We start from the raw sequence: 24338 nt of genomic DNA on the forward strand, positions 1-24338 counted from the left end.
CTCATACTAATCTGATCATTAAATATTAGAAATTAGGAGGAAACCTAATGTGGGGAACAGATTATCCCACATAAGCCTAATGTGAGCTTTCTTGCATGGGTCTGTGATGCAACTGGTGCTGGCCACTGTCAGAAACAGGATGCTGGAGTACATGGACCATAGGCAGTGCTCCTATGTCTTGCAATACATTTACAGCTGATGTCCTCCAGTGTATACTCAATACTAGATACTTTCAAAAGTTCATATATTAAGGGTCAGATTCTGACAAGCTTACTTATTTTGATTAATAACTTAATGTAAAGGTGGCAGAATTTAGTCTTGAAGGAATAGGTTATATTTTTAATCTCCAAGATACCTATGAGAATAGGATTATTATATTTATATCGGATTATTATATTTTTCATGCACCAAAGGCCTGATTTTCAGGTAGTCATAAATCAATTGGAAAGTGGGCCACAAACACATATGTACTATAGAATAATGATAGCAAGGTTTTTCTGTGCCACATAAAGAAATAATCACATAACAAAATATTCTTCCAGTGATTTGATATGGTAGCCTCATAGAAATTGAAAGACCTAGAGTTATTGGTTTCAGGACCTCCGAGGCCATCCCTGAATACCATGGTAGTTGAATGCATATGTTTACTATTACTTATTCCACATATTTGTTTAATCATGTAAATAAATGAATGTTGCATCGCATGACCTTTCTGGGTTCTTTCATATTAGTTTTGCTCTTGTTTATTTGTATGTTTCATTATTAATGAGCCTGGAAGTACTTTACTCTTTCATGTCCTATTCCATCCTATGATTATTTATTTACACTTGTTTTTCTTTTGCCATTACTGTGTACGTTCAGAAAATATATATTAAAATTCAAACACTTTTATTGTAGGAAGAAAGGAGGTTCAAGTGTAGGTTACATACAGGGAATTTTTCTGAGAATTATTCCTAACTACCATTTAAAACAAACAGGCACAGAGCTTTACAGCATTTCAGCAAGACTATATAGCTTCCTCTTTATACACAAGGAAAAAAACCCCCAAACTAAGTCCCTGTAGTGGCTGGTTCCTTCTGCACAGTCTCGGAGGGAGGCCACTCTGCCTCACTCCGCCATCTAGCTATCAAGAGTCAATCGGCAGGGGATTATCAAGGTATAGGATGCTAGAATGGTCTAGGGCCCTGGGACGGAAGCGGGTAACTAGCCATCTGTAAGCCAAGCTCCCTCACTTGGGCAGACAGGAACCACAGTCAGGGTCTAGCCCTCTGGGAGGGCAGAGCAGTTAGCAGGCTTTAGCCCAGCCCCCTGGCTGGGGCAGACAGCAAGCAAACACAGGCCTCTCAGATTCAGGTGGATAGGCTGCCCCCCCAAGAGGTTATCCTACCTCACCTCCTCCACTGGGCCCTAACAGTGGTGAGTGATCCCACCACTGGGTCAGCAGGGATCCCACTGCAACATGCTGACTCAACTTCCAGTTAAGCAACCAGACTAATGTCTGATTTCCCTGGGCCACTTCCTACCCCAGTCTGATCGTAGGGCTCCATCATTTGCAGGTCCTCTGTCTCCTTGGGGGACAGCAGTCCCAGCGGCTCCTCTGGGTATTTGGCGGACAGTAGTCCCAGCAGCCCCTCCCCGGCATCGGTCTCCACCATGGTTTGGTCACTGCACAGCTGGGTTCCTGGTTCAGCAGTAAGGCAGGGGCATCTGCCTCCTTCCAGAGCACCGCACAACTGAGCTGGAGGCCCTGCCTCTTATATTTCCTGTCCACCTCTCTGCTTTCGCTGCAGGTGGCAGGACTGACCTGGTTCTGCCCACCAGGGGGCAGGGAGTGGTTCTTCCCGGTTAGCCTCAGAAGGAGGCCCCTCCACCTCACTACAGTCCTGAATCCTGCAATGAGTTCTGATCATATGTCTGTTCAATTAATGTACTGTTTACGGCAAGTTTGGTAGGATTAGTATTCTGATTTGAATTGAATGCTACTAAACAGAGTGGTGAAGGCCATACAGGGCTTGCCTAGACACCTGAGGTGATATCTACAAGTCAGAACTACATTTGTATCTATCGAAATTGTTTTGTGAGGCATAACTGGCAACTCTTGGGAGAAATAGTGAATTAAGAGTGTGTGTATGGACAAGGGACAAGATTTCTCCTAAAAAAAATATGGAAATAATTTTTTAGAAAGGATGAATTCATAATTAGGAGGAATTGTTTGGCTATTGATAGTCTTCACTACTCTTTTTATCACGGTCTGTCAATCCATATGCACTTACATGGCCACCATGTCCATAGTGTCTCGACATCTCATACTCTTCAACGTATTTAGCACAATATCCCTGAGAGGTAAGGCAGTACAGTTATCCTCCTTTTATAAGTGGGGAACTGAGGCAAAGAGAGACAAAGTGATTTGTTCAAGAACTTTGTGACTGAACAGGGACTTGAACCTGGGTTGCCTGAGTCCTGGGCTAGTACCTAAGGGCTATTCTTCTTTTTCCAGAGGAAGGAAAACCAACACCAATCCTTCTGCCCAAGGTTCCTGACACTGTACACTGGGGAAAATATCCATCCTGATCCCATATTTGAAAATTATTTTAACTGTGCATTGAGCAAAAGTCACCATAACTAAATCACTACAGACTGTGATATCATCAGATTTCATAAAGCATCATTAACAGGGTGCCGGCCGGCCTAGTGGTTGGTGTGCCTGACCTCTGGTCCCTTATTTCCCTGGTTTAGTCTTTTAAGTGGTGGTGTAGGGGGACCAGGCCTTCCCTCTCCATGGGGTCTCAGCCCAGGGCCCTGAATGAGTTAACCTCTGAACATGGGGCCCTCCAAACAGGAAGTCTAAATCCACTGTCCTGGGTTACTTCCCACCACTGTTCCTTCAGTTTGGGGCATGACCCCTATAGTCCAATTTGCTGGTGGCTGGGTCTCCAGTAGTGCCCCCTTGTGGATCTTTGACTGCGCCCTGCCACAGTCATAGGCTCCTTTGGGCAGGGCAGCTGTAAGTTTGGTGAGGTTCTGTGCATCAGGCACCCAGTTACCTGAGTTGCTGGGGGCTCCTATGTCTTCTCTGCAGTCTCCCTTGGCGGAGAAGACAGCGCTTACTCTGTGCTGGCTGCTTCGCCTGGCAGGCTAGTGACCCTTCCTCTCCAGTAGGGAGGCAGCTAGCTCCTGCCTCTTTGCCAGTCAGCCCTGAACTGATCCAGGCTCTCTTCCCTTCTCCCCACCTCCAGGCCTGGCATTGACCACAGGTATAATGGGGCAGGGTTAGCTAGGCTCACAGGCTCTCTTCAACCCCTGCTGTGCTGGTGGGCAATTTCTCTGCTTCGTCACACCAGCCTTGCAAGACTGCCATGGAATTATAACAGCCCAGGCACTAAATTAGCTAGGCTACACTTCCCATGAGAAAGAAGACAATGAGGCATACACGTAAGTGGTTCATGGACTAATTCCTGCCTCCAACACCCACTGAAGTCAATGGTAATACTCCATGGGTACTGGATCCAGTCGATAGTTTGTAAATCCATTGATAAAGTGTGTAAAATACTCGGGAATCCTTCAGGATGAAAAGCTGCTATATAAATGAGCCATCATTATTATTAACCTTAAGCATCGGATCCTGTTTATACCATGAGAAAAATACTGGTAAGTAGTTTTCCATTATCTTCTGAATCCTAGTATGGTGGATTCTGCCAGAACCTAATGCTCCTTTTATCAACACTTTCTACTTAGAAACTGACCTTCAGTACTTCTGGGACTAATTAAGATCAGTGATGAGAGTTATTCATGTATTCAGAATCCTACAAATAATATGGTGATGTGATTTCCTGTCTAGATATAACCCAGGAACATTTGCTCATACCCTGAAGAATTGCCAATAGTGATTAAGTGTAATTTTATAAGTTTGCTTTTATTTCTTGCAAGGCTTCATAGGTCTTGTTGGCTCATTGTAACTCTCATTTAACTCTTCAATTAGGCCTTTATATTCCCAGGTCAAACTAAGGTCAGTCTTAAGCAAAAGCTGAGTGATGGGTACAAATATGAGTTGTCCCTTTGCCTTTCTAGATTTCAGAGAAACACATGTGCCCACACTGAACAGCAAGTAATTATCTATTCTATAGTAATGCCCAACATGGATTCCCTTACAGTACAATATCAATCACAGATGACAAATCTTTTGTATGAGATTGTACAGTAGGCAGAGAATACATGTATCATCTTTAGAATTATAATTAAAACCAGTTGATAATATCAGTTAATGACATGCTCTCAGAGGCTGTGAATCACCATTATATGCATTAAACAGATTGTGAATTTGCTACTGCCTTTGAATTTTCATATGCATTTTACAGACAATAATACCCTATTCTTCACATTTTCATGAAAAATAGTTTGGCAACAAGTCCATATGCAACATTAAGGATCTGTTTCAAATCCTTGTATTCTTAAATAATTCCTTGCTATTGGAGTCTCGTTTCTCATGTGCCCTTTACTGTAGTATCTAAGCACTTTCCAGCCTGGAGAATCCCAAAGCTCTTTGTAATATATATAGTTTACAAATTTTATCAGATTTCACTGTAATCTGGCCATTTTATGAGTGGAATGCAATGGTTCTTTAATAGCACAGAGTCTGACTACAGAAAGATTAGCACAGGAACTGAAAAATAATTCTGTATTCAAATTGATTTATTTATACAATTTTAAAAATTCACCCATTTCCTCTGAGTGAAAATTTTTTTAGCTAAAAAGTAAACTCCTGACATAATATATGAGATTATAAATAAACTGCTCTGAAACTCCCTGGCAAAATCCAAGTGAAATTTGGGCTCTTTTGAAACAGCATAAGTGAATATCAGAGTTGAGGGCTCTGCACTGAAAAAAGTATCTGTCAAATATTCAAATCTAGGGATAGTAAGCAAAAACATCCAACTTGTCCCTCAATTTGGGCCTGCATGGGGCTCCTTTCTAGGGGAACAAGGGGGCATGCCATATAGAGCAGAGGTGGGCAAACTACGGCCTTGGGGCCGCATCCAGCCTTTCAGACTTTTTAATGCAATCAGGGGGCTCCGCATGCTGACCCCACCCCAAGCATCGCCTCCGCAGCTCCCATTGGCTGGGAACTGCAGCCAATGGTAGCTGCAGGGGGGTGCCTGAGGACGGGGCAGCATACAGAGCTGCCTGGCCACGCCTCCACATAGGAACCAGAGGGGGAACATGCTGCTGCTTCTGGGAGCTGCTTAAGGTAAGTGCCATCCGGAACCTGCACCCCTGACCCCTTCCGGTGCCCCAACCACCTGCCCCAGCCCAGAGCCCTCTCAGGCACCCTGAACTCCCCATTTCTGGTCCCACCCCAGAGTCCGCACCGCCAGCTGGAGCCCTCACCCCCTCCCACACTCCAACCTCCAATTTTGTGAGCATTCATGACCCACTGTACAATTTCCATACCTAGATGTGGCCCTCAGGCCAAAAAGTTTGCCCACCCCTGATACAGAGAATAAGATTTAAAGATCAATATTTAATAAGTAGATTTGCTCCTGGAAGTCAACAGGAACCCAATGGAATATATAGACCAATGTTGTAATGTGCAACACCAGCTACTAATGTAGAGATAACACCAGTAAGCAACTGGGCTACCACATTCTGTGCCTACTAACTAAGGCTTCTGAGTGGTCCGCAGATTTAAATTTTTTTATGATAGCTAATGTTAAGATCACCTAATACACAGCTTAGAGAAAGGGTTTCTATACATCTGGGTATATTGCTTAAATTATCCAAAATTACAGTTTGGGTTAAAAAGTCATAAAATACATATAATACATGATCTGCAATACCCCAAATTAAGATTAATAAATTTTATGATACAGTTTAAATATTAGCATCCAACTATTCAGATACATAATTCATAAAAAGTTGTACTAAGAGTAGCTTGTGGAAAGCAAATACAGCAATGGGTGTAGATTGTCCCTCACTAACTGAGAATTTAGGATAGGTTGTCCCTCAGTAAATACAATCCATAAGAGAAGTGTTTCAGTTACTTTCCAGACTTCACTTCTCAGTGGCACGCTAGCTCTTGCTGAGCAATCCGGCATGGAAGTCACAAATGCATGAATTACTATAGCAAGGTTGTAAGCAGTGTAGTTGAAGCTGTGTCAGTCTCAGGATATTAGATAGACGGGCGGGTGAGGTAATATCTTTTATTGGACCAACTTCTGTTGGTGAGAGAGACAAGCTTTCGAGCCACACAGAGGTCTTCTACCGATCTGGGAATTGTTTAGCAAAAGTAATTAGCACATATTGTAAGGGACCATTCAAGGTAGAGTTACCTGTTAACACCTCTGCAGTCATAGGATTCAGGGTTTAGTGGGTTACAGAAAACTCACACAGGAAAATGATAAAAGACAAAACCACCATCTCACGTGTGGGTGAACACTTTTCACAAAGCGATCGCTCTGTATTTGATCTATCAGTCTTCATCCTCAAAGGAAACCTGCACAACACTTTCAAAAGACAAGCCTGGGAGCTTAAATTTATTGCGCCACTACACACTAAAAATCCTGGACTGAACAGAGATGTTGGATTTATGGGTTATTACAACAATCTGTAACCCACTAACCCCCTCTTTTTGTCTTGTGACTGCACAGGTGTTAACGGGCCACTGAGGGACATATGTTACACTGATCTAAGCACTGGTGTGGACAGTACGATGTTGACGGGAGAGCTTCTCCCATCGACATAGCTGCTGCCGCTCGCAGGGACTGGAGTAATTAAGTCAACAGGAGAGCTCTATCCCGTTAGCTTAGAGCATCTGTACTAGCAGTGCTACAGCGGTGCAGCTGCATCGGCACAACTATGCTGCTGTAAGTTCTGTAGTGTAGCCATTGCCCTAGTTATCAAAGCCACCTGGGGACTCCAAGAACTATCAGGGATTGAGACATACTAATAACCCATGAACCTGCTTAATGAAGTTTGAGTAAACCCCCTCCAATAATGGATGTAAAGCACCATTCCTGCCGAACTCCCTAGTTACTTCCCGCAAGCAGCCTCAGCTGACTTGCCATTATCCAAGACCCTATCACAGCCACGCTTTAGGAAAAGAGAGAACCACATTGCCTGGGTATAAATTAAAAGAGAGAGCGAGCTGTGGGTCATCTGCATACAAGTGGCATGGCAGTCCAGACCACCTCACTAATCTTCTAGCAGTCTTATATATATATGTTGAAGAATAGGGGTGATGGACAGAAACCTGGGAACCACCTGTGAAAGATCTTGGGGTGTGTAGGGGGTGGAAGGGCATTGATATCACACCATTATCCAGGATCTCTCTAAGGAAGGAAGATAATCACTCAGGTGCAATCCTTCTCATTACTACTAAGGTCTGTTCCAAGTCAACAAAACCATCATGCATAGAAGACTGAGCACAGATCTAAAAGAATCAGCATAGATGAGGACAGTGCAGTCCTTATACTGTATCAAGGACTGAAGTAAGACTGTTAAGGCTCAAGGAACATAGTGCTGGCTTGCCCTCACTATCCTCTTCTCTTAATTTAGTCCAAAAGGTCAGAATAGAGACCTGGGTTCTATTCCCGCCTCTACCCTGAGGAGTGGCCTTGGGGAAGTTACTTCACCTCCCTTCGGGGAGGAGTCAGCCTTTTACTAAGTGTTTTCATAGTGCATAGCATGATAGGGCACCTATCTTCTAAGTGCTCCTGCAGTGCAAATGAATAACCACTACAATAGTTTGTCAGTGTGAACAGAAATCTTTTTGAGCAAGGGCATCGTGACTGTTTGAAGAATTTTGGCACTTTTCGGAAGATTTCAATGAGCCCTAACAACAGACAGTACTAACCTGTATAGAAACCCTTTCTCTTACCTGCTTGATTTTACTGATCATTTAGGCAGGTATCCACTTCACAGATAGCTGCTGAATACTCCCATAGCACATGTAAATTCTCGTACAGTACTGAGGGAAGCAGTGTGGCCTACTGTGTAGATCGCTGGCCTAAAACTCAAAAGCATTGGATTCTATTCGTGGCTCTCCAGTGTGATGTTGGGCAACTTCACCTGTCTGTGCTTCAGTTTCCCCATCTGTAAAATGAGGCTAATGATACCGACCTCCTTTATAAAGCACTTTGAGATCTACTGATGGAAAGCTCTATGTAAGAGCTAGGTATTAATACTTATCATCATGAAAGCTCCCCTTCCTCACTGCAATGCCCTATGTAATCTTGCCCTGTGTGTTTGCTTTAATGTCCCATACTCCCACTCCAATCCTTACATTCTTCCCAATCCCCTCCCCTCACTGTTCTCTTCATTTATTTTTCCAGAGCTTTGCTTCAAGCTTACCATGCTGCCCCCTATGCCTGGCGCAATCTTCCTGTATTTGCCTGATAAGGATCCTCTTTCCTACTTCAAATCACTCCTTAAAATTTGCCACTGCAGAAAATTCCTTCTCTCATCTCCTCACCATTCATAAATCCACACCCTCAGTCAACTGATCCGTTGTCTTGTCTTGTGTGGTTTTTTTTTGTCCTGGTAAATGCTTTGGGGAAGTGAACTTGTCTTAATCTAAGTTTGTAGAGTGCCAGGTACAGTAGGGCACAGTCATTGTACAAAAGATTTCTAACAACAAAATACTAAATAAAAACACTTTCTAAGCAATGGAATGCTGGATTCACCAGATTATCCACCAGCCAGAAGGATTCAACCACATGCATGAGAACCAGGGGCATTGTCAAAGAGAAGAATGTAGCTGCAGGGAGAATGTATTGTAAGTAAGCAGAATTCAGTTACCCAGCTTGGATTAATAGGCACCAAGGATAATACTCCCTTTGTTATAAAGCATGCTGAGTCCCTTTATTGACCACAAGTGGCAGGACTGTGGCTTTATCTCACATTTCAAAGATGGTGCTCTGTCTGTGTTTCTTTGGTTGTTAATGTCCTTCTTCTACAGAACTATTGAAACAGAGGCAATCTGGAAGTAGGGAAATAAACTGGTGAAACAGACCAGCAGAGCAGGGATGAGAGCTGAAATTTGTAGATTGAGTGAGTTCTTTGGGACAAGGATGGTATCTTTCTCTGTGTGTACGGACATATCTATTGCACTGAGTGTAACTGTAATGCAAATAAGGAATAATAATAGAGGTATATATCTGCTTGTGGACGGAGTGGTCCCAAGCAACTTGTTTGTTTTTTCATTTTATTCGAAATAGATCAAAATCCCTTCCCTTTATCCACGTTTGTTATTTTTTATACCTCTCGCCTTGGAATGTTCAGTCATACTGACAAATCAAAATGAAGTGGGTTATTACATGACCAGCTGGCATGCAAAGATTATCATTGGCTATTAGGTGTCAGAAGAATATCTGTGTCAATTTGCCGAATGCATAACGCATGTTAGAGTTTACTAAATTATGTCCCAGTCACTTGTCTCAATTGGCTTAAATAACGGTGTCTTAGGATCTGAGTCTAGAAAATGTCTCTTTTTCAGCCACTCATTTTCAGCTGTCAACATGTACAGTAACAATTGTTGTTGTTACTGTCAGAACTGACATGAGCCATCAGCCACAGTACTGGATTAACTTTCCTTTGTGTCTCTCACTCACTCCAGCAGTAATATCCCCACTAGCAGCAATTCTGTCTCTATCTTATTTCCACATGCTTAATTTTTATGTCCCTTTTTGCTTGTTGAGGCTCATCCTGATTTATGGTCCTAATTAGTTGTCTTTCTCCTCAAAATTGAGAGTCGGCTGCTCGATACATATAAATCTCATCCTGGACGTTGGAGAATGAGAGGAGAGATGACATGACATTTGTCTAGTAAATCCCAGATTGCCAAGTCACTGCTCTAAGTCTTTTTCTGAGCAGAACTGACAAACAGGATCAGAATCTGTGCTCTGCTCAAGCAAGCATTAAAGCCACTGTTCCTCACTGTCTGACTTTACAGTGAACTTCTAACTGATGTTCTCATAAATTACTTTTACAGCTGTTGCATAATGGCAAAAACAACCCAACATCATAAAGTCCAGCAGACAATCTTTTATTCAAACCCACATTTAACCTCGAGTGGAGATGACTCTCTGAAAAGATGTAATGAGCCAGTGGACCCTGTGTGTGTGGCTAGAGGCTAAGAACTGTCTCTCATTTCCTAGTGTTGGTCAAGAAAGTGACCAATTCAGCTTCTAGGGAAAAGAAGACCTGGTTTTGATATTGTAACAATAACGTGAGGGTGCCTCATAATTTATGAGGTAATAATTGTATCCTTGGATGTATAAACTCTGAGGGCAAAAGTTGAGCTTTTTATAGCAGATCAGCTCTGAGGATAAAGGCTGAGGGACTTTTTTTAAGCTCCGGACATAGCGCTGGAGCCAAATTCCCTTTGGAATTTCTCTATTAACTTCCATGGACTTTGGATCAGGCCCTTATAGTTACTACACTGGGTGTGCTCTAGATACAGCTGTGAATTTTTAAATTGAATATTCTAATTTAACATGGAAGAGAAGGGAAAAAACCCTCTACAACAATGAAAATGTACATTGAAATGTGAGGAAGGGAGCCTCCCACACGGCACAGGACTCTAGCCAACCTTCCATTGATACCCACTGACTGTATGAAACACAAAGCTTCCAAACTAGTGCTAATGTCTGGGAATGCTCTAATTTATATTGCAGTGTTGATTACTACATGCTCAGGACCTGATCCTGCCAGGTGTCCAGTGCCACCTCAAATGAGAGACTGAGCACCCCCAACTCACAAAGATGTCCAGTGGAACTGAGGGATCCAACACTTTGTATAGGGTACTGGGCACAGGCGGAACCTTGAGTTGAGTCATTAATTTAAGACTTTCGGCCTGAACCTCTTCTCACTTAAACCAGCATAAATCAGGTGTAACACCACTGAAGTCAAAAGGTCAATCCTCAGTTGGTGTGAATTGACGTAGCTTCATTGGCTCTCATGGAGCTATGCTGAGGTACACCAGCTAAGGGTCTGTCCTAATGGAGTTCAACTGATGTAATCGTGTGTACATGAGGGGCGACTCAGACCTGTTAGTGCTAGTTAATATAAGTTCATTGGCAGGTTATATATTATACATGTGCTATCTAAACAGATTTTTAAAATCTAAATTTACATTATTCATATACACATCTTTAAATAAATTAAATACTAACAAACAATGGGTGTAATCCACTAGCATTATTTGAGCAATCAGAACCACTGCACTCAATGGGCCAAATTCTGATCTGAGTTACATCTGTCTGAACTGGATGTTAGCAAAATGATTCCCGACTTATATTGGTGTTAAAGCAGAATTTGGCTCAGTGAGAGTACTCATGTGAGTAAGGACTCATCAGAAAAGGGTTGAAGATTGAGCTGCATGTGTCAATGACTGAGAGCAGAATTTGACCCTCTGAGTTTATACGCAGCGTGTAAACTGTGTAACGGTAATTTTTCATGCTCTGCATTTTTTCAAGTTTGGGGGAAAAAGCACACACACAGTCCGCTGCCAATGGCAGTAAAACACTGGATGCTGACCCACTATTGCTTACATTATAGTATTATATTGTCAGTTGAGCTGTATGTCTTGTGTCCCCTGCTGCTTTTGTTTGTGAATTGTTGGGCTGCAGTGCTGATGTATTGAGGACTGGCGATTCTTCCATTTACAATGCAAATATTCATTTACACAAACAAATGATGGGTTTCTATCCTGGTGAATTCAAACTCCCAGCGACATCGTATACACTGTGCTTAATGGAAAGACTGACAACAGTAATAATATTTCCCCATACCTGCAGCTCCAGTACAAAAGGAATGGGGGTAATTAGACGGCCCTCAGTTTGATGGCTTTTGTATTGATAACCCAGACCGCTCGGTTAAAAAGATTTTGTGCTTACACTCAGTAAGATTTTGCTTTCATTTTAGCCTTTGGACACAGAGGTTTTTAAGTTGGCATAAATCAGCCTAACTCCATCGACTTCAACCAAGTTACACTGTCTTACAGCTGAGGATCTAGACCTAGTTATTAATTTTTCATGTGACAATTTCATTGTAAGTGGAAAGCAGCTTTGAGGCTGTATGTGATTTTCTCTAGGGCAGCCCTTTCTACCTCCTGCTCAGTGGGGTTGATGTCCTTTGTTTCGCCCAGCTACTAACGCTGGGTCAACCGAATCAGGCGCCCACCTCTTAGTCGTCGTGGCAGGCCCTGCCACCTGTTTGCCAGTGGAAAAAGAAAAAAAAAACATAAATGTTCTGAAACCCCTGAGAATAAGCCTCTCCTGGGGGGCCTACTGACCAGGGCAAACGTCACTAGTACCACCTTCCTTCAGGGCTGCTTTCAAAGCAGCTTTGTGCGGGGCCTCCCTGACAGAGTAGCAGCCTCTCCTGGTCTGGCTTACTTCACAAGATGCTGGCTAGCTTCAGCGGGTGCTGGAATTTTCCTAAGGAGGACGAATATTTATCATGGGGGAAATTTCTCTCACTGCTTCAGGAGCTGCTCTAGCCACTCCCTGCTCCGGACTACCCCCCTAAGACTTCCATTGACTGCACTTTCCACCTTGCTATCATGCATGATTGGCAGAGGCAGAGTTACTGAAACCTCCTTGGCCCTTTCCATGTCGGTGTGGGGTTTAAGCACCCCACAACAGGGCTCCTCAAAGCAACCAACAAATCCCAATAGTGTTTTCCCCAGTCATCATGTTGCCAGTGTGTTATCTTATATCTTTTTACATTATTGGTTAGAGAGCTGTCTATTGCTGCGGCAAGTAAGTAGGTTTTCTTTATCTAAAGTATATACTAAGAGAAAAACTGAAATCACATGTTTGTGGGTTCCCTCTCCTCCCTCCAAAGACTGTCAGTCTCTGCATACAAAAAGGGCTGCATTTTTTGCTGTGTTTTGTTATCCATTTGAAAGTTTCTCCACTAATAGGTTGTACCATCTGTTGGGCAATTTGCCTGAATGCCATCTTGCCTGCAGCACTCCTGTATTTAGTCATGTTACACTGTGTGCTAATGGGATAGACAGACACCTGTCTCCTTTCTCCCTGTGTTTGATGGCAAAGTCTGATTTCTTTTCATTTTAATATTTCTCTTCCATTTTTGATTTCTGTGCCTAGAATATAAAGACAGATCTGAGCCTGAACATCAGATATGAGGCTCTGGAAACTACGGCCGGTTGAAATTTTTCTATTTAAACTTTATTTTGATGAAAAATGGGATTTTTGATGACAAAAAATTCACAGGAAGTATCCGTGCTTTAATTGAAACTTTTTGATTTTTTCATTGGAAAACAAAAACCCCAAAACCATAAACGTTCAGTAAAACACAAAACAAAACAAAACTTTTTTTTCCCTTCAGCAATTTCTGGTCACACATTTTCAGTTTTCCAATTTTTGATGAAAGTTGACATTTTCAGTGGACACCAGCCCACTTTCTGACCACTTCCATTGAAAACACAAACAAGCAGTCAAAGTTGGCCCCATGTAGGCTAAAAAGCTTCACAGGTTGAATCACACAGATTCTCCATCATACCATTCCATCATGAGCTGAAAGGCAGGAAGACACAGCAAAAATGTGGATGTCCCAAAATCTGGAGGATCTCAGAACTCTTGCCGATCACAGGAAGGTCTAGTATATCTGTATTACTTCCCAGACTTCCTCCAGAGCTCTGCTGCTATGTTATCCCGTCTGGCAGGTGATCCAATAACCGCTTGGGCGAGGGAGTAGTTTTACATAAGGGAGTGGGAAGCTATGGATGATTATACTACCAATTTTGGTTGTGGGAGAATGCCATGGCGAACTGTCATACTCTGTTCCCATCTCTTGTGTTGCAGGAAAATACTATACGCAGCTGCAAAATCACACCCCTGCAGAGTTGGGGTAGAGGGACGTATGCAGAGGCAGAAGAGCCTGTCATTGATTCATTACTGTCTCCTCTGCTGGACAGTTTCCGCTAGGTTTTGACCCCCTCCACATGCATTAGGAAAAACCATGTAAAAAAAGGACCAGGAAAAAACCCGAATGAAACATGAAATGGTGGGTGAGCAGAGTGAAACGTAAAGACAGCAGGGCTGTGAAGTAAAGATCAGAGGGAGGTGGAGAGAGACAAATAGACTAATAAAAAAATAAGTGAAGTAGCTATGATAGAGAGTATACACACTTAGGCCAGCCTAGATTTTTGTCTCTCTAATAAATAGCACAGACTCCCTGCTAGTTAGACAACCTGGCTTTGTATATATTTTTACATTGATCCTGCCAATGGACCAAAATAATTGGTTCAAATTACAATCAGAAGACTTGATTACCCCTTGGGCTGCAGACCTCTGTACGTGCTGAGTCTGCCAACAACCCCTGGTGTCTTTGCTTGTCAGAAGAATGAGCAGCATTTGTCCAGTGGGGGTGGGACTGGCCAGCCACGAGCTGCATGGCTTCAGCACATTTAATAGACAGTCTCCCTTAGTAAGGCTCCTATGAAAACCCAGCCAGAATTTAATGTTGCCCCCCTCCTTCAAGGGTGAAACTCCTCTCCATTGCAGCTGCACTCCTATTGGTGCCTGTGTTGCAAATTGCAGCAATTGGAGTGAATGTGGAAAGTGCAAAAACTCAGACAAGAATGAACCCAACATACAATATGAAGTTAATCTGAGTCCATGGGGATAGGCCATTTCATTGTGAGTTTATGTAGAAATTTTCCTATAGCAGTAGTGTAATGGCAGGAATTCCAGTTAGAGGTTGGGAAAGGTAAGGAGGGAGGGTGAGAATGAGAGAAGAAAATGAGCTACCAAAACCCTTTCAATCTTAGGCTTTAAAACATTCTGCTTCTTTTTCTGTCAGTGACAAACTTGCATTCCCAGTGCGATGCCGGAGCACAGTATGCGTCTCCTTTTAGTCCCTCGGTGCTTCAGTCAGATAATTCTGCCAATCTCTCTCTCTCGCTCTCCTGCCTCTAAAATGCTGCTTTAAGCAGCTGTGTCGGATGCAGGTTTTATAAACACGATGCTGGCCCCCACCTTGAGACTCTAGACAGGTCAGAAGGAGAACACAATATTTGCAGCTGACCTCGCAGAACACTCCACAGAAATGATTGACAGCTTGTGCTCAGCCTAAATCTCAGACTTCCAACGAGTGCAGCAAAAAGCTACTTCTCATTCAATCCTTACCGGCACATTAAATGCCTCAGACTCTTTCTAAAGTTACTGAAGTCACTAAACTTGTTACACTGTGTTTTTTTTTTAAATGATACAGAGTTAAACTAACTGCCCTTTTTCCTTCTCCTCACTAGGTAGCAACTGGAATATGCATTCAAGAGAAGCCACATTTTCTTTCTATCCTGATTAAACCTAATGAGAAGCTGCATTTAAAATGAACATGGCCTCAACAGAATATTGTAATAATACCTGGTAATGAAATAATGCTGTCCAGATTTAATATAATCCCATATTAAACACATTAAGGGTGCTCCAGTGAGCTATTCCCTTCTTTGATTTTTCTTGCTGCAGTTCAGCTACATCATTCATTGGGGTAGACTGTGCCTAGTATTCTTCTCTTTCAATGCCTCAGATGTATTCTTGTGTATTGGCTTCTGTGAGAATGGGTTGTGCTTTTGAACATGGCACTTGGCTTGTGTGTGGGGGCCAGGGCCCACCTGCACAGAGCAGCTTGTAGAATTAGGCCCAGATCCTCAAAGGTATTGAGGCACCTAACTCCCACTGACTTCAATGGGTGCTACCTTTGAGGAACTGGCCTTTAGCTTCTGATATGTATCTACACATGGAGAATAACTCTCAGCAATGACATTTTACATTTATACAGGACCTTTCACCCTAAAGTACCCCAAAGAAACTATAATTTCATTTGCCTCTGAAATGAAGCCATTTTTGGCATGCATCAGTACCCAGAAACAACACACCATAGTCTAGGCCAGACAGTGAATATCCCAAGGGAAACTGCCAGGGGAAATGTACCTTGGTAAAATATAATTGGCTGTGTTGTAATTTGGCCAGGGATTAATCACCCTCATCTCAGAAAGAAATGATTTTTTTTTTTTTATTATCGTGACTGGTCAGAATCTTTATTTTACAGCTCATCCAAAGATGAGCTCTTCCAGCAGATAGGGACACCGATGACACAGAGACGTAATGGGCATTGACTCAGAATAGAGTGACACCTACTGAATCATCAATGCCAATTCCTTCAGCACTTGGGTTTTGCTTTACTTTTGCTTGGAGGTCACCCATTCATGCACTAACCTGGCCCAGCCACTACCTACAGTGTGATTGCTGAGAAGACTACAGAACAAGGAGCCATGGCTCAGGGCTGTATCTGTGGTTCACAACAATGCTGAGACTAAGATATTTATCATTCAGGATTTCACTCAGAAAATGAAGTTCAGTGGGAAGGCTATCGTGATCCAGACCCTACAAATATCTCTGTTTCCGATTTCTCTGGTGGTTCTTCTTTGTGTAGCTGGTAGACGTGTTTCAGCCACATTCTCTCTATAGCAGGTCAGTCTTCATGGTCAGAAGTGAATCTGGGTATGAAGGCTGACCACTCTGCAGGTAAGAGAAGAATACCCAATGTTACCCTTGGCATCTCTGAACTCATCTTTCATCCTTGCTCTTTAGGTTTTTCCCATGCTTTAGTCCAATGGCAGCCAAACTGACAAAAGTACCATATGGAATGGTGCACCCTGCACCGTGCTGTTAGCCAAGAGCTTGAATTGGGCTTAGGATCAGATCCCCTTGTGTGCAGTAGCTGTGATCATGATGTAAGGATATGGGTTTGGCTACAGAGAACAAAGGTCATGCTCAATTTTGGACAACAGTTAATTGATGGCACGGCCCAGTGGTCTGAAATGGTACTGAGAGTTGTCTTTTGAGTGCTTGGCAGCTGGGTCTTGCGCATGATCTAACTGATCATCAGACTTTGGAAGTGGACTGCTTGGCTGAAAGTGATCATGAAATGATAGAGTTCATGATTCTAAGCAATGGTATCAGGGAAAACATCAGAATAAAGATAATGGATTTCAAGAAGGTGGACTTTAGCAAACTCATGGAGTTGATAGGTAAGATCCTGTGGGAATCAAGTCTAAGGGAAAAAACAGAGAGAGTTGACAGTTTCTCAAAGAGCACAAGAACAAACTATCCCACTACATAGGAAAGATAGGAAGTATGGCAAGAGACCACTCTGGCTTAACCAGGAGATCTTCAATGATCTGAAACTCAAAAAAGAGTCCTACAAAAAGTGGAAATTATGTCAAATTACAAAGGATGAATATAAACAAACAGCACAAGCATGAAGGGACGAAAATTAAAAAGGTCAAAGCACAAAACCAGATTAAACTAGCTAAAGACAAAAGTGATAACAAGAACACATTCTACAAATACATTAGAAGCAAGAAGAAGACCAAGGACACTCAATGAGGGAGGAAAGACAATAACAGAAAATGTGGAAATAGCAGAAGTGCTAAATTACCTTTGTGTTTCAATTTTTACCAAAAACATTAGTAGTGATCGAACATCTAACATAGTGAACACCAGTGAAAATGAGATAGGATCTGAGGCTAAATTAGAGAAAACAACTTAAAAATTACTTAGACAAGTTAGATGTCTTCAAGTTGGCAGGGCCTGATGAAATACATCCTAGAATACTCAAGGAACTGAGTGAGGAGATATCTAAGCTATTAGTGATTATCTTCGAAAAATCATGTAAGATGGCAGAGATTCCAGAGGACTGGAAGAGGGCAAACATAGTGCCAATCTATAAAAAGGGGAATGAGGACAACACGGGGAATTACAGAGCAGTCACCTTAACTTCACTAACCCAGAAAGATAATGGAGCAAATGATCAAGCAATCAATTTACGAACACCTAGAAGATAATAAGGTGACAAATAACAGTCAGCATGGATCAAGAACAAATTGTGTCAAACCAACCTAATATCCTTCTCTGACAGGGTGACAAGCCTTATGGATGATGGGGGGAGAGCAGAGGTGATATATCTCGACTTTAGTAAGGCTTTTGATCCTCTCATGACCGTCTCGTAAGAAAACTAGGGAAATACAGCCTAGATGGAGTTACTATAAGGTGAGTGCATAACTGGGAAAACCATTCCCAGAGTAGTTATCAGTAGTTCACAATAAAGCTGGAAGAGCATATCAAGTGGGGTCCCACAGGAATTGGTCCTGGATCTGTTCAATATTTTCATAAATGATTTAGATAATGGCATAGAAAGTACACTTATAAAGTTTGCGGGTGATATCAAGCTGGGAGCGGTTGCAAGTACTTTGGAGGATAGGATTAAAATTCAAAATTATCTGGAGAAACTGGAAAAATGGTCAGAAGTAAACAAGATGAAATTCAATAAGGACAAATGCAAAGTACTCCACTTAAGGAGGAACAATCAATTGCACACATACAAAATGGGAAGTGACTGCCTAGGAATGAGTACTGAGGAAAGGGATGTGGGGGTTATAGTGGATCATAAGCCAAATATGAGTCAACATTGTAACACTGTTGCAAAAAAAGCAAACATCATTCTGGGATGTATTAGCAGGAGCAAGACAAGAAGTAATTCTTCCATTCTACTCCATGCTGATAAGGCCTGAACGGAAATATTATGTCCAGTTCCAGGCACCACAGTTCCGTGGACAAATTGGAGAAATTCCAGAGGAGAACAAAAAAAATGATTAAAGGTCTAGAAAACATGACCTATGGGGAAAGATTGAAAATACTGGGTTTGTTTAGTCTGGAGAAGAGAAGACTGAGGTGGAACATGCTAAGAGTTTTCAAGTACATAATAGGTTGTTACAAGGAGGAAGTTGAACAATTGTTCTTGTTAACCTCTAAGGAATTAGGGATGCTGGGGATCAAGCCCTGGCTTGAAGTGGTTTTCATCATATACAGGGTTTAGAGCTTGATTCCATGGCTCTCAGCACCCCACTATAGAAATTGTTCCAGCACCCCTGCTCTGATGATAGGACAAGAAACAATGGACTTAAATTGCAGCAAGAGCAGTTTAGGTTGGACATTAGGAAAAACTTCCTAACTGTCAGGATAGTTAAGCACTGGAACAAATTGCCTAGGAAGGCTGGGGAATCTCCACCTTTGGGGTTTTTAAGAACAGATTAGAAAAACATCTGTCAGGAATTGTCTAGTTATTATGATGTTCTGCCTTGAGTGTAGGGAACTGGAGCAGATGACCTACTGAGGTCCCTTCTAGTCATACACCTTTATGATTCTATATGTGTGGAGGTGGTGGAATCTCCATCCTTAGAGGTTTTTAAGGCCTGGCTTGACAAAGCCCTGGCTGGGATGATTTAGTTGGTGTTGGTCCTGCTTTGAGCAGGGGGTTGGACTAGATGACCTGCTGAGGTCTCTTCCAACCCTAATCTTCTATAATTCTATGTGGAGATGGGAAGGAATCTGCCCCAATGTCAGATTGCCAGGGACTTTGATTTTTTTTGCCTTCTTCTGCAGCATGGAGCCTGAGTCACTTGTTGGTATCATCTGGGTATATCTCATTTAGTTCTCTGCCATTACAAGGGCCTCAGACATTGGTGCACATTAGTACCTCCTGTTCTCTACCTGTGGCACACAATAGTTTAATCTCCTGGGGGCTGTAATACTTTGGTCTAATTCGGGTTGTTGGTCTTAATGTAGGGGTGTTGGGGTGGTGTGTAGAGGCCTGTGATATACAGGAGGTCAGATTAGATGATCTGGTGGTTCCATCTGGTCTTAAATTCTATGGATTGCAAGCTTTGGTTGTTGTTGTATTAGAGTTTTATGTAAATTTTTAAATTAAAATAATGTAGTTGTTAAAGACAAGATCTCTGTGCCATAAAAAGAACACACCTCTGCCCTTCAGCCTCTCCTCAGCGGCCACAGTATCATTTGCTTCTCCTCAGAACAGTGAAAATCTCCAATGTAACTTAAATAACAGAATGTATTCCACATAGGAAAAAACAGAGAATCCATAGAAATGAAGGGAGGGATAGCTCAGTGGTTTGAGCATTGGCCTGCTAAACCCATGGTTATAAATTCAATCCTTGAGGGGGCCACTTAGGGATCTGGGGCAAAAATCTGTCTGGGGATTGGTCCTGCTTTGAGCAGGGGGTTGGACTAGATGACCTCCTGAGGTCCCTTCCAATCCTGATATTCTATGGTGAACATAATTTGAACTGCAGTTTGATGTTGCATGCTAATGTGCCCACAGGCCTAGACAGACAGACAGAAAGTGTCTTTTGTGTTAAAGATGGAGTTTAGAAGGATCCTTTATCCTGGGTTCAATCTCCCTTCCAGCTCAAATACATCTCTCTCTTGCTCTCAAACTGACCCATCACAACAGATTCCCCTAGGTGACTCAGCTGTTCCCCTTGCTTGACTAGTTAGTGGATTGGATTAGTGTTTGTCCTAACATCCCTCAGGAACCATTAAGCCCCAGCTTCTTCTTTTCTCTCTCTTCGTGGCATAGGCATAGTCTGACTTCTATATTTGGGGGGGAGGGGAGGGTCCCAGCGGGGCCCAGGTCAGCGCGTCACGGCAGGGCCCAGGGAGAGAACATATCTCCACCCTGTGACTCACCTCAGAGTGAAGGCAGGAGGTAGCTAGGAGCTGTGTGCTGGGAGGGTCCTGCCCCCGGTCACTGCTCCCCGAGGGCTCTGCTGGCCCCAGAGCTGGGTCTTCCCACCCTGGTGGCTCTTACCAGCTGCACGAGCATTCAAAAGGGGTTGGGTGCTGAGGAGCAGTCACATCCCCAGGCACCATCAGCAGATGGGGGAACGCCGCGGCCACCTGCTCCCTGGAACCAGCCAGAGCAGCAGCCCCTCAGCACTGTCTTCCGGCCTCCGACTCGGCCAGAGGGCTTGGAGAGGGAGGTGGGAGGCATGCAGAGCTGCCCCCGGAGCTGTCCTGCTCTGGTTCTTGTGCTGCAGTTTGCGGGGGGCCCCATGCCACCCCAAAGTCCACCTATGCTTCCTTGACATTTGTGTCTGCAACTAGTAGCTGTTATGGAAGGATCCAGGCTGGAAGTGGCTGAAACCATTTTCCATTGGAGAAAGCGGTTTTATTGAAATCGAAACACTTTTGGAAATAGTGTTGATTTAGCTGAAATTTCATTTTAGAGAAAGACTGAAAAAAAAACTTCATACCATGAGGAAACATCTCATTTTGACCTTTTTGGAATGAACTGTTTCCATTTTGTTTCGAAATAACTTAGAATTCAATTTTTTTTTTAAATTAAAACAATTATATTTTAGAATATAAAATAAATAAGGTCGTCGGGCTCAACGGGTAGTGATCAATGGCTCCATGTCTAGTTGGCAGCCAGTATCATGTCATTAATGATCTGGAGGATGGCGTGGACTGCACCCTCAGCAAGTCTGAAGATGATACTAAACTGGGAGGAGTGGTAGATACGCTAGAACAGAGGTGGGCAAACTACGGCCCGCGGGCCAAATCCAGCCTGTGGGACTGTCCTGCCTGGCCCCTGAGCTCCTGGCTTGGGAGGCTAGCTCCTGGCCCCTCCCCTGCTACCCCCCCTCCCCTGCAGCCTCACCACGCCGCCAGTGCTCTGGTCTGCTGCTCCTACCGGGCAACGCGGCAGTGTGGCTGGCTCCAGCATGGTAAGGGAGCGGGAAGCAGAGAGTCCCAGGGGACAGACAGGGAACTGGGAGCAGGGAGTGGTTGGATGGGGTGGAGGTTCTGGGGGGGGCGATCAGGGGATTGGGAGCGGGGGTTGGATAGCCATGGGAGTCCCAGGGGGGCTGTCAGGGGGCTGGGGTGTTGCTAGGGGTCGGGGCAGTCAGGGAGCAGGGGGGGTTGGCTAGGGGATGGGGTCCCTGGGGGGCAGTTAGGGGCAGGGGGTCCTGGGAGGGGGTGGTCAGGGGACAAGGAGCAGGGGGGTTGGATGGGTCAGAGTTTCTGAGGGGGGAAATCAGGGGGTGGGAAGTGGGAGGGAATGGATAGGGGGCGGGGGCCAGGCTGTTTGGGAAGGCACAGCCTTCCCTTCCCAGCCCTCCATACAGATTTGCAACCCCGATGTGGCCCTGGGGCCAAAAAGTTTGCCCACCCCTGCACTGGAGGGTAGGGATAGGATACAGAGGGACCTAGACAAATTAGAGGATCGTGCCAAAAGAAATCTGATGAGGTTCAACAAGGACAAGTGCAGAGTCCTGCACTTAGGACAGAAGAATCCCCTGCACTGCTACACACTAGGGACCGAATGGCTAGGCAGCAGTTCTGCAGAAAAGGACCTAGAGGTTACAGTGGACGAGAAGCTGGATATGAGTCAATGGTGTGCCCTTGTTGCCAAGAAGGCTAACAGCATTTTGGTCTATATAAGTAGGAGCATTGCCAGCAGATTGAGGGACGTGATCATTCCCCTCTATTCAACATTGGTGAGGTCTCATCTGGAGTACTGTGTCCAGTTTTGGGCCCCACACTACAAGAAAGATGTGGAAAAATTGGAAAGAGTCCAGCGGAGGGCAACAAAAATGATTATGGGGCTGGAGCACATGACTTACGAGGAGAGGCTGAGGGAACTGGGATTGTTTAGTCTGCAGAAGCGAAGAATGAGGGGGGATTTGATAGCTGCTTTCAACTACCTGAAAGGGGGTTCCAAAGAGGATGGATCTAGACTGTTCTCAGTGGTACCTGATGACAGAACAACAAGTAATGGTCTCAAGTTGCAGTGGGGGAGGTTTAGGTTGGATATTAGGAAAAACTTTTTCACTAGAAGGGTGGTGAAACACTGGAATGGGTTACCTAGGTAGGTGGTGGAATCTCCTTCCTTAGAGGTTTTTAAGGTCAGGCTTGACAAAGCCCTGGCTGGGATGATTTAGTTGGTGTTGGTCCTGCTTTGAGCAGGGGGTTGGACTAGATGACCTCCTGAGGTCCCTTCCAACCTTGATTGTCTATGCTTCTATGCTTCTAAAGGCAAAATAAAACCCAAATATTTTGCGATTGTTGAAAAGAAATATTTCAGTTGACCTGAAACACAATCTTTGGGTATTTTCTTTCCCAGAGGATTTTGAAATTCAGGTTTCATTCCTAACTGGAATGAAGACAAATATCAAAATCCTTCTCAAAATAGGATTTCTGTCCTTGCACAGCACTGCTAGAAGCTCATCCTCTTAGAGAACGAGCTATTGGAGTGTCTTATAAATGCTGAAGGAAATCAGAGTAGTTCAACTGTAAATGGCACTTGCCCCATTATGATTGCACTGATATTGCCAGCATAATCTCATAGATGCATTGAGAATTAATATTCTCAAAGTGACTTGAGGTCCTTGAATAAAATATGCTATAGAAGCTCAAACCACTGTATAGTGCTGTGCTTAATAAACATTTTGCTGAATATAATGCGTTCAGCATTTGTTCTCCGCATGCTTCAGAACAGTGGAAAGCATCCTCCCCATTTTATAAATGGGGAAACAGAGGCACAGAAAAATTATGGTTCCAAATAAGCAAGATACTTAATCACATAAGTAGTCCATTTACCTCAATGGGACTTCTCAAATGCTTAAAATTAGGCCCCTGCTTATGATTTATCTAAGTGACTTGTCAAAGGATATACATTGATAGAGCTGGGAAGAGAATCCAGAACTATTGAATCCCTGTTCCTTGCCTTAGTCACTGAACGGTTCTGCTTTCAAAAAGTTTACTGCCAGCTCTGATCCAAAGCATTATTGGTCTGCTCCTGAGGGATACTTCAGCTCTTCATTCCCATGCAGGACAGTTCTGTCCAGGTCTGACCAAACCTCAGGAAAAAGCCATGTTAAAAATACTTCATCCATTTAAAGAGCTATAATATTTGCTTAGGATAAGAACTGCCATAAGAATCTAGGTTTCAGCTGTTTATAGGTTCCACAAGGCAAAGATAGAGATAATTTTGACTCTGTTCTTACCCTGCTGTTTATAAATCCATATGTGGAAACCATGAGATGTAGTGTTGCGGACATAGTCAGCCTTAATTGTATCTGGTTTAGTGTGACAATGTAAGTGGCTAGCCCTTTTGTAATGAGGCTTTTTAAAAAGAGTAGATATGACTTTTGATGGCTGAACTGTTCTTTTTCAAGCTATGTTATAAAAAAACAGATATAATTGTGTTTTGCTTTAGAAAAGTGGTAAGAATTACTCTATAATTGCACTGATAAAAAATAGTTTAGGCTGTAATAAAAGTTCAACCTCAAAAGGATTGTAACTTAATGCCTTTGAATCACAAGATAATCTTTTAACCTGTCACCTACACTGTCTTGACTTTAGCGGAGACTTTAGCAGCCATCAACATTTAGAGGAAGTGTTAATAAATAATAAGTTTTTTCTAATGCACATACTCCTAAATTCTTT

The sequence above is a fragment of the Malaclemys terrapin genome, chromosome 1 (assembly GCF_027887155.1).
Source record: "Malaclemys terrapin pileata isolate rMalTer1 chromosome 1, rMalTer1.hap1, whole genome shotgun sequence".
NCBI lineage: Eukaryota > Metazoa > Chordata > Testudines > Emydidae > Malaclemys > Malaclemys terrapin.